Below are 14435 nucleotides of genomic sequence, written 5' to 3'. Positions count from 1 at the left end.
GAGCTGGCTCCCTCTGCTTGCGGGGAGGTGTGGAGGGAGAGGCACTGGCAGGAACCGGGGCTGCGCACAGCGCTCGTGGGCCAGAGCAAGTTCCGGGTGGGTGGGTGCAGGCTTGGCAGGCCCCGCACTCGGAGAGGCCAGCCCATGCCACTGGCCCCAGGCAATGAGGGGCTTAGCACCCAGGCCAGCAGCTGCAGAGGGTGCGCCAGGTCTCCCAGCACTACTGGCCTGCCTGCACAGTTCTTGAATTCTCACTGGGCCTCAGCCGCCTCCCTAAAGGGCAGGGCTCGGGACCTGCAGCCTGCCATACCCAAGTGCTCTGCCATGCCCAAGCGCTTCCCCTTCTCCCCCAAGTTCCCACGCAGCCCCAGCCTCCCCGACCGGCCCCACCCCCTGCTCCGGGCACCCAGTCCCACTGACCCTGGCATGGGATCCACTAGGTGAAGCCAGCTATGCTCCTGAGTCAGCTGGGGTCTTGGAGAACTTTTAAGTCTAGCTGGAAGACTGTATATGCACCAATCAGCACTCTGTGTCTAGCTAATCTGGTGGGGACCTGGAGAACTTTTATGTCTAGCTAGAGGATTGTAAATGCACCAATCAGCACTTTGTGTCTAGCTAGAGGATTGTAAATGCACCAATCAGCACCCTGTCAAAACGGACCAATCAGCTCTCTGTAAAATGGACCAGTCAGCTTTCTGTAAAATGGACCAATCAGCAGGATGTGGGTGGGGCCAGATAAGGCAATAAAAGCAGGCTTCCCAAGGGAGCAGTGTGCAGGCAGCCCACTCAGACTTTTTTCCGTGGTGTGGAAGCCTGTTCTTTCATTCTTGGCAATAAATCTTGTTGTTGCTCGCTGTTTGGGTCCACACTGCCCTTATGAGCTGTAACACTCACCGTCAAGGTCTGCAGCTTCACCTCTGAAGCCAGCAAGACCACAAACTCACTGGAAAGAACAAACAATTCTGGATGTACTGCCTTTAAGAGCTGTAACACTCACTGCAGAGGTCTGCAGCTTCACTCCTGAAATCAGCAAGACCGCGAACCCACCAGAAGGAAGAAACTCCGGACACATGTGAGTATCTGAAGGAACAAACTCCGGACACGCCATCTTTAAGAACCGCAACATTCATCACGACGGTCAGCGGCTTCATTGTTGAAGTCAGCGAGATCAGGAACCCACCAATTCTGGACACAATATGGATGAATCTCAGAAACATGATGTTCAGCAAAAGAAGCCAGACATATAGGGCGCTTGCTGTACAAATTTTATTTACAATAACAGGTGAAAGTCGTAGTGACCAGAAGTTGGCATGAGGGGGCTTTTGGGTGCTGGCCGTGTTCGTTTGAGTTCTGCTCACGTAAGTGTGGAGTTTCAGCAGGCTATACTGTATATGTGCTTTTATAAAATGTGCATCGTACTTTAATAAAATGTTTTTTCTATTTTAATTTTTTTGAATTCAGACTTTTGATGTTATCTAACAAAGCCTATTGATTTTATATATAGAATCCAAAAGGTGTTAATGTAGGTGTGGTTATAACAGTGCCAAATAATTCTGATTGTCACCTTTTGGCACCAATATGTAATCCAGTGCTTACCCAGGACTGGTGGTGAAAGTGGACTGTCCGAGGTGCAGCCAGGAGTGCGTTGTCTGTGGGAATTTTTTTTTTTGGGTGAAGTGTCATTCTGTTGTCTAAGCTGATGTGATCTCTGCTCACTGCAACCTCCACCTCCTGGATTCAAGCGATTCTCCTGCCTCAGCCTCGCGAGTAGCTGGAACTACAGGCACGCGCCACCATGCCTGGCTAATTTTTTTTTTTTTTTTTTGAGACAGTGTCTTGCTCTGTAACCCAGGCTGGAGTGCAGTGGCGTGATCTTGGCTCACTGCAACCTCTGCCTCCCAGGTTCTAAGCCATTCTCCTGCCTCAGCTTCCTGAGTAGCTGGGACTACAGGTGCATGCCACCTCACCTGGCTAATTTTTTGTATTTTTAGTAGAGACGGGGTTTCACTATGTTGGCCAGGCTGGTCTTGAACTTCTGACCTCGTGATCCACCCGCCTCAGCCTTTGGAAGTGCTGGGGTTACGGGCATGAGCCACTGTGCCAGGCTGTGTGCAGAGAATTTAAAACAATAATAAAATGGACTAAGAGTGAGTTTGCTTTTTAATTATTACTATGCACTGGCAATTCTTAACAATATCAGTGATAAAATACACCCCTCTCCCCAGTAAATAATTTGCTAATCTAAGTTCTAAACAATTGCTGTGACTACTGTTGAGCTGAACTGGCTGTTCCCACTGCCCCGCCCTTAGTAGGCCAACGACGGGAGTAGTAGCTGTCATTATAGGTGTAGGTATTTGTAGGTATGTGCATTGTATCAGAGACTGAACTTGGTCCTTTTTGTACATAAGTTTCGTTTTTCCTAAGATCTCTCTGTCACCCAGGCAGGAGTGCAGTGACACAATCATGGTTCACTACAGCCTTGCCTCCACCTCGCTGGGTTCAAGACATCCTTCCACTTCAGCCTCCAGACTAGCTGGGACTACAGGCTCCCGCCACCAAGCCCAGCTAAGTTGTGCATTTTTTGTGGAGACGGGTTTCATTCACCATGTTGCCCAGGCTGGTCTCAAACTCCTGGGCTCAGGAGATCACCTGCCTCTGCCTCCCAAACTGCTGGGATTACAGGTGTGAGCCACTATGCCTGGGCAGTATATAAGTCTTACTTACACCTCAGAGCTGTATGCATTAGGTATTATCATTCCCATTTTACAGACGAGAAAACTGAGGGTTGTAGAAGTTAAGGGACTTGCTCAAATTCACTCAGCTAGTAAAGATAAGAGGGAAGGAGGATGTATCTAAGTCTCCTGAGTCAAAGCCCACTTTTCCACTGGGCTTTTTTGTCCCTGGGTACCAACTGCCACATAGAAGGCCCTTGATATATGTATTCGCTGAATAAAAGGGTAAGTGGATGAAAACTTGATTGTTTTTTAAATTAATTTGTTACTTTTTTATTTTTTAAAATGTCAATTTTTATTTTAGATTTGGGGTACATGTGCAGGTTTGTTACATGCATATAACAAACTCATTAAAAGATGTAGTTGAACTATTGATAATAAGTATAAATTGGAGACAACCCAAATACCTATTGATAGTTGAATGGAGGAATAGGTTGTGGTTTTGTCACACAATGGAATACCTCAATGTGTGATGCTGAGGTTTGGGAAACGATTGATCCCGTCACCCAGGTACTGAGCATAGTGCCCAATAGTTAGTATATGAACCCTTGGCCCCACTCTCCCCCTCTCTTTTTAGTAGTCCCTAGTGTCTATTGTTGATATCTCTATGTCCATGAGTGCCCCAGGTTTAGCTCCCACTTGTAAGTAAGAGCATGTAGTATTTGATTTTCAATTCCTGCATTAATTCGCTTAGGATAATGGTCTCCAGCTGCATCCATATTGCTGTAAAGGATATGACTTCATTCTTTTTGTGGCTGCATAGTATTCCTATGGTGCATATGTACCACATATTTTTAAATCCAGTCCACCATTGATGGGCACCTGGTTGATTCCATGTTTTGGCTATTGTGAATATGGCTGCAATGAACATATGAGTATATGTGTCTTTTTGGTAGAACAATTTATTTTCTTTTGGGTATATACCTAGTAATAGGGTTGTGGGTTGAATGGTAATTCCGTTTTTAGCTCTTTGAGAAATCTCCAAACTGCTTTCCACAGTGGCTAAAATAATTTACACTCCCACCAACAGTGTGTAAGCATTCCCGTTTCTCTGCAGCCTCACCAGCATCTTTTGTTTTTTGGCTTTTTGATAGTAGCCATTCTGACTGGTGTGAGATGGTATCTCATTGTGGTACTGAGTTGCATTTCTCTAATGTTGATCATTATTTTATTTCAAGGAGGAGGTTCCATATGAATATAACTTCTTGCCTAAGTTGGTTTAGTCTTGTAAGAAGACTCTTCATGTGCCTGGTTCCTTCAAATTTTAAGGGTAAGTCTCTTGAAAAGTATAGTTATTTATCTGGTTATGTTTCATATATGTAATCTACATCTCACAAATATTTTAAGTAGTTTTTATGACTCTCATCTTACAGATGAGGGAACTTTGGCTTGAGCACTCAAGTAATGAAGCAATGGTCATGCAGCTAGTATGAGTGTAGGAATTAAGAGTGGTTACTAAAATGAACTTTGAGGTCTAGAAGACCAGTGTTGGCTTTACCTCTTAGCAATGTGACTTCAAAAATATTAGTGACATTTTTTGAATCTCAGGCTTATAAATCAAACAGGACTTCTATAAATAGGAATTATACTAGTGTTTTCCTAAGAGGCTGCAAACTCAAATGCCTGCAGGAGCCAGGAGTAGGGAGCTCTGCAATGTTGGTCAATCACTTGGCTCTCGCCTGGTACAATACTGAGGGAGGCAGTGCTGGGAATGGAGGCTGGGTTGGACTTCACTTTTCAGGCCTGTGCTCATTCATTCCAGCATTCTCTCAGTCAGTATTTCTGAAGCACACAGGATGTTTAATATGGGTCTAAGCTCTGGAAATGCAAATTTGAATAAGGCTTACACCTTTTCTGCTTTTGAGGGAAACAAACTTGGAGACAACCAATGAAAACATAGATTATATCTTTAAGTTCTGGGAATCTCATCACAGCAATTCTAAGACTAAAGAGGCTGTGGACAGCTCTTGGAGCACATCTTCTATTTTTTAGTAGGACAATACCAAAACGATTCCAGCCTGGCAAAGAACTCTGTTTCAGTAAAGCCCTGGAGAAAGTGCATTTTATCATATTCTTCTGGAATTCACTGGGCACTTACAGACACTCAAGGCTGGGAGTCAAGTCATTGAGTCAGTCAACAAACCTGTAAGCACAGTGCTGCTCACCCGCAATAGGCTCTTTGGGCCTGATGAAGCATGGGACAGCAATGGATGTGGGCCCAGTCCTGTCCTCTAGAGGTTCACAGCCTAAGACAGGCAAGCACATTCAGATAGACACCTACAGACCAGAATAATAACATCAACCAAGCAGCACACTCCTGGGGTCTCTGCACACCACACAGTATCTCTCATACCTCCTAGATCCCCCTCATCCAGCCACTCTTGTCTTTCCTGCACAGTGCTCACCTCTGCCCTCATTCATTCTCTTTCCTGGAAAACCCAGGCCAGGAGCCTTCTCATCCACTGTTCAAAATGGACCTATGTATACCAATATGTTTATCTTTGGGCTTTCTGAACAAATACTTCAGTCTATTCGTGGACACACACCTCATTCAGCTCTTATCACTGCAGATCACTGATGTGGGCCTCCAGCTGCTTGTTTATGTGTGTTCTTGGTTGTTTGAGGGTCACTTGTGTTTATCTGTGTGGATGGGAGCAGAACAAGATATGTGAGTAGTTGTGAGTAAGATCCATCTTAGGCCAGACATGGTGGCTCAGGCCTGTAATTGAAACACTTTGGAAGGCTGAGGTAGGAGGATCAACATGATGCTGGGAGTTGGAGATTCACCTGGGCAACATAGCAAGAGCCTGTCTCTAAAATAAATAAATAAGTAAATAAATAAATAAATAAATGACTCATGTAGTTTCAGAAAGGACTCCAGTGGCCTATTTGGATAATAAAAAAATAAAGCAGTATAAGTTTAAAGTAGTGAGAAAAAAATAAGAAAATTAGAGGTCAGGGCTAAGCGGAACAGGAGTCAGGCAAAAAGAAAACCTGCATTCCTTAGTGACCTCTCACTCACTGGGTGAATAATGTGTGAATATGAATGTGTGGGTTTTAAACTAAGAGTATTCCAGATACTTGTACATCTATTTCTTGTCCTCTCAGGGTTGACTGAGTTCTCTGTCCCAGTTCCCCTCAGTCTTACTTGGTGGGGGACGAAGCGGGAGAGATTCATTCCTCTCCCTTCCCAGCAATCTTATCGTCTCCTTCCTCACTCCACCAACTGGTCATTTTTGCTGTTTTGGCTTTTTGTTCAGGTGTGTTTTGGGAGTCGAGACTGAAAGATTAGCCAGGGTAGAGGAGGGAGAAAACACTACCTCTCTTCTCATCTGCCCAGGAAGGCCTAAGGGAAGAGGAGGTATTGCAGGAGATGGTGGGAAAATGGAAGAAGGATGCTTGGCAGAAGACAGGAGCAGAGGGTCACTCTAGTGACTTGGAAGAAGTGTTGGAGGTGAGCATGGGATAGGAAAGATCAAATCATTGGAGGAAAGATGAGAGAGACCTTTGGAACAGAGAAAAGCTCCAGGCCATAGCCCGGAATGCCAGTAGGGAGCCTGAGGTGGGCTCCACAAGGAGGGCTGCTGGTGGGTGTGCCCTTGTTGGCTCCAGGATGAGGACACCAAGGGAAGGCAGGGAGGAAGAGCTCCATTCCATGAAGAATGAGGCCAGTGTCTTGGCTGAGGCAGTGATGGGGGAGGCTGACCAGATTTGGATCAGAAATTACTTTACTTAAGCTAAGCAGAGCCAAACATCCAGATTCATGGGTATAGTTATTCCTTAGCAGCCTGGAGATAGCCAGGGCCCTGGAAGATGAAGAGACCAGTTCTGAAGTCCTGGACTGTGTTATCTACAGAAAGACTCTGTTGATTTCTTGAGGTTTTGTGCAAAATAATACAATGAAACCTCAATAGAACCTTGCGATTCCATCCATTAGTGTTGTTAACTAAACCCATTAGAATTGCATAGGGGCCTTCCACTTCCTGAGGAAAAGCCACCTTCTTGTTGAAGGATAATGAGGCCCATGGCCCTACCCTGTATTGAGATGGTCCAAAGGTGACCAAGAGTGAATAGAGTTGAGGGAAGGAGCCAATCCTTGCCCGAAGTCTCCCTTGTCTCTCTTTACTGGAAAAATACCATCGACTTTGTTACTGCATTGCAGGAAACTCAGGACTTATTAGAGGGTCACCCATGAGTTTGGCTAGTTCACTGTAATAGCATAAGATACTTCAAAGTTTAATTGCTTGAGAGAAAAGCATGTGTTCTGTGTGAGGCCGGAAAGGGTCATGGAAGGAGAATAAGATGGATTATGAGTTCATGCATGAGCATGGAAGCTGGAACCACTCCAGACCTTCTCACTCAAAGCTCCTTCTATGTTCCCACCACCTGCCAAGCTCCCATACTTTTCAAGGATTTTTCCTCATATGATCTGGAATGGGTCTACGGTTGTTTATGGAAGCCTTTGGATCAAGTGTTGTGCCTTTTACAAGGGTGTAGCAACTGTTTCAGTTTCTAGTGGGACACACAAATTTTGTCACTGTTTTGGAATGTGCTTGGTGGGAGGTGGCAATCAGGTTATTGGATGATAGCTGAAGTTTATGGATTGAAGGTTAGAGGAGAGTGACCTAGGTAGGAACTTTAGAGACAGAAAACCCTGTGTTTTTCTCTGCATGTAAATTGTAATTGACTTACAGGAGAGGGATTCCAGTGTTCTGGATCCTGATATATAAGAAGATATAAACATGAATAAATAAAAATCTGGGTTATACCTCTTCAGTTTTCCTTTTTATTAAACCTCTATGTCTTGGAAGAAATACAGCAGATTCTCACACTCTGGAGATATCCATAATTAAGTTCTACATGTTGAAGATGAACAGTTCTTAATGGAATCTGTGATTTGAGGGCTCTGGGGTGGGGCTCGACACATGTGAACGAAGGAGAGGAGTGAGCTTCCAGGTGTTTTTCCTCACATGTGAAATTGCACTTGCCAGCATACTCTAAAGAATTCTGGAAATTACCACACTTTCCTCAATGTTACTGAGAAAAATTGGTGTGCTGGAAACAGGCATGCAGGGTAATTTGCAAAATCTCAGAATCAGGGAAGCTATAAACATGGGCATTTGCAGTCCTAAGTTGCAACATGTTTCTGACTCAGTCTCCTGCCAGTGTGGATTTGTACTTGCCCGTGATTTATTGTTTCTGGCTTACCCTGGGGCACTGGAGGGTTTGGAGACTTCTGCCAGAACACCTAGGATATGTAAAGAATTCCTGCCAGAAAACAATAAAAACACTACCAACCTAACACAAAGGGGCTATGCTTGCACTGTTTGAGAAAACACTACCCTCTTGGAGAACTCCATTGTCAGCTGGTGAGAGGGCAAGGTCAGTCCCGCTATGACCAGGTAGCTTCTGAGGGTTCCCATGACCTTGGGCTGTCCAGCCCTGACACCCAGACAGCTGTTTGCAGTTGGTTATCAGGGGAATATGTGAGAAAATATAGATGAATTACTAGTTTTCACTACTAGAAAACACCCGAACATCTATAACCAATGAAATCTTGCTTCTTTATACACTATCTTAAAGATAATCATATGTAAATTATCTACCTAGTAGCTTTCCACAGATTTAAATGTTGAGCTGCTTAATTATAATCTCTGAATTTGCCCTTTCTCCTGCTTCTACAGAGAGCTCTTGCATGGTGGTAGAACCGAGGACAGCCTAGACCTTCTGATTGTCAACTCCTTGTTCCATTGTGTCCAAACCTACATGTCTGAACTCCTCTCATCAAAGACTTCTCAAAGTTATTAATAACTGGGGAACACGTATTCAGTAATTACACACATCAGGCTCCATGCTTTCTGTGCAGTATGTAAATTGATTCATTGTCATACTAATTATAAATGGCTAGTATTATTGCTGCTTTACAAATGAGGCATATGACACACAGGGAGCTAAATAATTTGCCTAAGGTCACACCACTTGTAAATGATGAAGCCAGGACTCAAGGCCAGGTCTGGCCACCCCTGAATTTAATAGCTGTATCCTCTATATCTCTGTTTTCTCCCAGACCAAGGTGTCTGTACCTCTCTGCCAACAGAGAAAAGGGTTCATTCATTCATCAAATGTTTGTTGAGCATCTATTGTGACTCAGGCAATATCCTAGATCAAGGATTGTCAAACTTTTTCTATAAAGGACAAGAGAGCAAACATTTTAGGTCTCCTGGGTCATATGGTCAGTCACTGTGATTCAACTCTGCTGTTGTAGTACAAGATTGTGAAAGCAGCCATAGATGATATGTCAATGAATGAGCATGGTTGTGTTCCAATAAAATGTCACTTGCGAAAGCAGGCTGTGGGCTGGGTTTGGGCCAAGAGTTCTACCCCTGCTCTAGGCATTGGAGTTATAATAGCAAAAAATAAAAAAAAATAAAAATAAAAACACAAAAATGCCTGCATTTGTGGTGCTTCCATTCCAGAATGGGGAAGTAATTGTATTTCTGTCCCGTTTATCATGTAAAAATTGTCATAGGATCTTGGAGTTGCTGAGCACCTAGAGGTGATCTGTTCAGCATTTTCCTCCCAGGGCAGCTCTCCACTCAGAACTCTCTTGGCTGGTGAGGGTTCATTCTGTGTGCCCGGATCTAGTGTCACCTCACCTTCCAGGGGACCCATCCTTGTCACATAGTCCTTGCTTATCTGTCTTCCTGACAATTTAACTCACATCCTACCCTGTTTGGGCAGAGGGCCCCACATTTTAGCATATCATAATCACTTCTGGGGCTTGAAACACTTTGATGGGCTCCACTCTCGAGATTCTGATTCAATAGGTCTGGAGTGAGGCCCAAGATTTTCCATTTCTGACAAATTCCCAGGTAATTCCAATGCTGCTGGTTCCTGGACCACACTTTGAGAACCAGTGTTCTGTAGCAGCAACAAGTGAGCCTAACAACTCCTCTTTCAGTTTTTTCAGATATTTGATCATCTGTCCTGCCTAAGTCTTCTTCCGGCAAACCTCCAAAGCCCTTTGACTTCTCTGCCTATGATAAGTAACTTAGAAATAACAAGCTCTGCCACCACCAGTTGGGCTGAATACCTGGGATACAATGCTGGTAGCCACCAAGGTCATTGCAATTATACACAAACAATGAAAAACAGTGAAACCATGTCTCAGGGACAAAGGGGTAAGAACCAGTGCAATGCTGAGACTGTGGAAAAGAACACTGTGACAGCTGTCAGCAAAAGCATTTCAGTTCCCCTTCTGCATGTGAGTTTGGGCCAGTCATTTCCCCTCCCTGCCTGTCAGATTTCTCATCTGCAACGTGAAAGTTGTCTGAGGTCTTTCCAGCAGTGGGAATGCTGATATTCTTTAGTAGGTGGGGAAATCTAATAGACATCCCTGATACCTCCCTCCTGGGGATATCTTAGGGGAACACTTACGCAGGTTGCTCTCCACTGCCAGCAGTATGCAAGATTTGCCTGTATGTCAACTGTACATTCAGTTCTATTTTCTCCCATGAGTTGCTTTGCACTCACTGAGTTTGTGTTCAAACCTGATGTGTTATCATCACTGGCTTATGTCAACTAAGGTCCTTTCCTTTGTTCTAGATCTATGAGCAGAATGTTGTTTTGGGACCTCAGGTCAGCATTTTGTAAATGCACAGTGGTAACCTCCTGTTCCTGCCTCTTGGCCCTGTGAAGTAATTCTGTTGGCTTCCAGGACTTTTGCAGGGCCTAACAGTTCGGCAGCTCCAGGACCATCTAAGGTGACTTAAGACTCTTCTTCCATCCTGAGGTTCAGATCTCAGCCACAAAGAAAGAGATCCATGGTTCCTGGCACCTGGCTTCTGGAAAGTTAAACTGTCATCTACCTCATTGTCTGATCAAGCAGCTCAGTAGCCCTTCAGTTTAAATAACAACTACAAAACAAATATCACAGAGGGCTCTTGGCAAGGTTTCTTTAGCCCAGGAAAATGTAACATTCAAATTCTGGGCAATATTGTCATGTGGGTTCAGTTTCCTTCCTGTGAAAAGCTTCCCACAACAATTCCCATAAAGGGAATTAATCTGGCATAAGGAGTTTGGGCAAAGAAGGCTGCTAGGTGGGTCAGCCATCCAGCCATCCTCAAAAGTTGCGTAGCAGGAATCTGGTGAGCAACTGAGTTAGTGGCTGCTGGTAGGAAGTTCTGAGGGCATTGGAAAATAAACCTGGTGAGGGAGGAGAACGTACTGCTTAGACCAGCAGCAAATTTGATATGCTTGGTTCATGCAACAGTTACTTATTCTTTCTAAGCCACCTATAATTATTTCCAGAAGAGGCAATAAATCTCAGTAAAGTATTCAGATTCTGGAGTCAGACCACCATGGGTTTTTAATCTTGGCCCTGTGCTTTTCTCACTGTGTGCCCTTGATCAGGTTTCTTGATCTCTTGAAGCCTTTGTTTTTTCTCTTTGTAAATGAGGAAGATAATACCTACCTTTCCAGAACTGAGGGTTACGGGAGATGATATACATGACAGTGTTCAACCTATAGATATTAATACTATCACAACCTAGTTCTGGAATATTAGCCCAATTGCTTAATGTGCAATAAGCCTTCAATAAATGTCTTGTGATTAAGTTAGATACTATGGGTAGACATCCCAATTATTGTTTACAAAATATGTGGTAAGAAGTAAAAAATGTATTTGTTGGAGTTCTTCATTCAACAAACTCTTTTATCTCTGAGTAATCTACAGTGCTTTTAGAAGTTTAGAGACCAAGAACATGTGTGAAGTTTAGAATTCCATAAAGAACATTCATACAGAAGGAATCTCAGATGTTGTATACTGAGTCTAACCCACAGCCTACCCAAGGTCATGCAGCAGATTACTGGCAGAGCAGGGATTAGGTACCATCTGACTGGAATTGCTCCAGTGCATGTGTTTTCACTGTTGCTTTACAGACCACTTTTGGGCCACGTCATTAAAACCACTCAGGCTAATGGTGCCAAAGCCACAGTGACCTTCATGCTTCAGAGGCCAGGGCCAGAACAGACACAGGAGGGAGTCGGGGGTAGGGTGGGGAGTAACTCAAGGAAGTGGAGAGGCAGTCCTGCAGGCCTTTCTCAACTCAACCCCCAGCCCCCCACACCTTATCTTTGGCCCATCCTCCTCCCATAGCAGCTGTTCATAAGTACAGATATTTGAAGACCTCAGCCTCCTTGCTCATTCAATCCATATGTCATCTGCTTTCCCTTCATGGGAGAACAACTGCCAGAAAAACACTGTAAGGGCAGCCATAAAACTTCCTTTGACTCTACTATTTTTGCATCTTTGGTGTTAAAACTTTTGACTCTATCCTGATCAGCTCTCCCTCTCCCTCTCTCAGGTGGTTGCCTTCCCTGGAAATCCATCTGTTCCCAAAGATTTGCTGCAGCAGCATTTGCTAGTTCCCTTGTAACCTCCCAACACTCCCCCAGTGCCCCTCAGGCATTCCCACTGGCCTCGGGTTTCAATCATCAGGTACAACTGGATTTTGATTTGGAGACCTGGAGGCTTTCAGTTATATAATGGGCCATAATTTTTTTCTCTCTATTTATACCACAATTTATTTTCTTCCCTCAACTCTCTTTTGCAATAAAACTAGGTCCTTGAGGGCAAGAACATAGGTTTGTTCTCTTTGTGACCCACAACTGCCTCCTTGACTGGAGCAGTGTCTGTCATGTAGCAAGTGTCAGTACATGGGTGAATAAACCCCGGAATGGTTCTCTCTTCTAATACTTCATTCCTTTGCTAGGGCTGCTCTGGATGGGCTTGGAAAGAGAAGCAAGGAAGGCTCAGAAATAGACTGTTCAATGTAGGGGTGCTACAATATAGGGTTTTTTTTTTTTTTGGTGCTGGAGTCAATTATTCCTGAAGGGTTGCTAGTGGGGAATCAGCTCTCTTTAGTCAATACCAAGCTTTGTAAGTAGTTCCTTTTTTTTTTGAGACAGAATCTCTCTGTGTTGTCCCGGTTGGAGTGTAGTGGCATGATCTCGGTTCACTGCAATCTCTGCCTCCCAGGTTCAAGTGATTCTCCTACCTCAGCCTCCCAAGTATCTAGGATTACAGGTGCCCACCACCATGCCTGGCTAATTTCTGTATTTTTAGTAGACACAGGGTTTCACCATGTTGGCCAAGCTGGTCTCTAACTCCTGACCTCAAGTAATCTGTCTGCCTCAGCCTCCCAAAATGCTGGGATTACAGGCTTGAGCTACTGCGCCCAGCCAAGTAGTTCGTTTTATGTAGGAATACTAGTGTCAGTCATCAAAGGGTTTAAGAAAGTGTTTTTTTCATAATTTTTCAGATAATATATTTTTTCCTCTGATCCATCTATCTAACATTTATTGAAAGCCTTTTACGTAAGAAGCACCATGCTGACAGTTTAAACTGCAAAGATGAGTGAAGCACAGACCTGCGCTAAGGATCACTTACAGCTGTCACCTTCCCAATACATCAATTCAAAGACAATGGAGTGTAAGGAGAGAGAAGTGTGCAGAGTATTATGGGGACGCTGCAGTGGTCACTAGACTAGCTTGGCAGTACCGGATGGGAGTAAGACCTTAAATAACAGGGAGAGTGGAGAGAGGAGAACACTGAAAGCAGAGGAGCCAAACAGCAAGAGCGAAGGCCTGGGAAGAGGGCCATGGTGGCAGGTGCATAGGAACTGCCAGCTCATCAGCACTGCCAGGGCATGAAGTAAGAGGCAGGCGGTGGCCAGAGGAGACAGAGAGGTATACAGGGGAGATCTTGGAGAGCCTGATCAGCTACTAGAAAACAAAATGCATTTGTTTATTTGTATTTTAAAATACAATCAATATAGGTATACTCCCCCACAAACAAATTTTAAAAAGAAAAATTTCAACTAGAAACCTATTAATATAAAATGAATCTAAAATTCTCTCTCTTTGACCACCTCCCTGTCCCCAGTTCTTTTTTTACAAAGGAAATAAAAACAACTTCTAAGTCATCTTTGCAGGAAAGAAAAATGCAATACTAGAATATTTGAATATTTATATGTATATATTTTTTATTGACACTAATGATCATGTACAATGTTTATTATTCTGCACTTTGATGTTTTAGGTGTTTTCTTTTTACCTTATGTATTAGAAGTCTTCTTAACTTATCAATAATAACCTTGAATGTAAATGAACTATATTTTCCATTTAGAAGCTAGAGACTGGCTGAATGGATAAAACAACAAGACCCAACTATATGCTACCTCCAAGAAACTCACTTCACCTGTAAAAACACTCAGCTGAAAGTGAAAAGCTGGAAAAAGATATTCCATGCAAATGGAAACCAAAAGTAAGCAGGAATAGCTATACTTATATTACACAAAATAGACTTCAAGTTAATAGCTGTATGAAAAGACGAAGAACATTATATATAATAATGAGACCAATTTAGCAAAAGAATATACAAATTATAAATATATATGCACCCAACAGTGAAGTACCCAGATACATAAAGCAAATATTAGATCTGAAGAAAGAGATAGACCCCCATTACAATAATAGTTGGGGATGTCAACACCCCACTGTCAGCATTGGACATACCATCTAGACAGAAAATCAACAAAGAAACATCAGATTCAGACCACACCATAGACCAAATGGACCTAACAGACATTTCCAGAACATTTCACCCAACAGCTGCAGAATACACATTATTTTCATCGGTAC

The 14435-nt window shown here is 43.5% G+C and overlaps 1 long non-coding RNA gene across 1 annotated transcript; it reads left to right on the top strand.

Moving 5' to 3' along the window:
- The first annotated feature begins 771 nt into the window (after nt 1-771).
- On the top strand, nt 772-9187 carry LOC107973997 (uncharacterized). Its single transcript, XR_010148953.1, has 4 exons — nt 772-1072; nt 1283-1358; nt 3911-4002; nt 8417-9187. It is a non-coding gene; the product is annotated as an uncharacterized LOC107973997 (long non-coding RNA).
- Nucleotides 9188-14435: the final 5248 nt, after the last annotated feature.

The sequence above is a fragment of the Pan troglodytes genome, chromosome 1 (genome assembly GCF_028858775.2).
Source record: "Pan troglodytes isolate AG18354 chromosome 1, NHGRI_mPanTro3-v2.0_pri, whole genome shotgun sequence".
NCBI lineage: Eukaryota > Metazoa > Chordata > Mammalia > Primates > Hominidae > Pan > Pan troglodytes.
The sequence above is the reverse complement of the archived record's forward strand: the minus strand, read 5'-3'. Positions and strand labels throughout refer to the sequence as shown.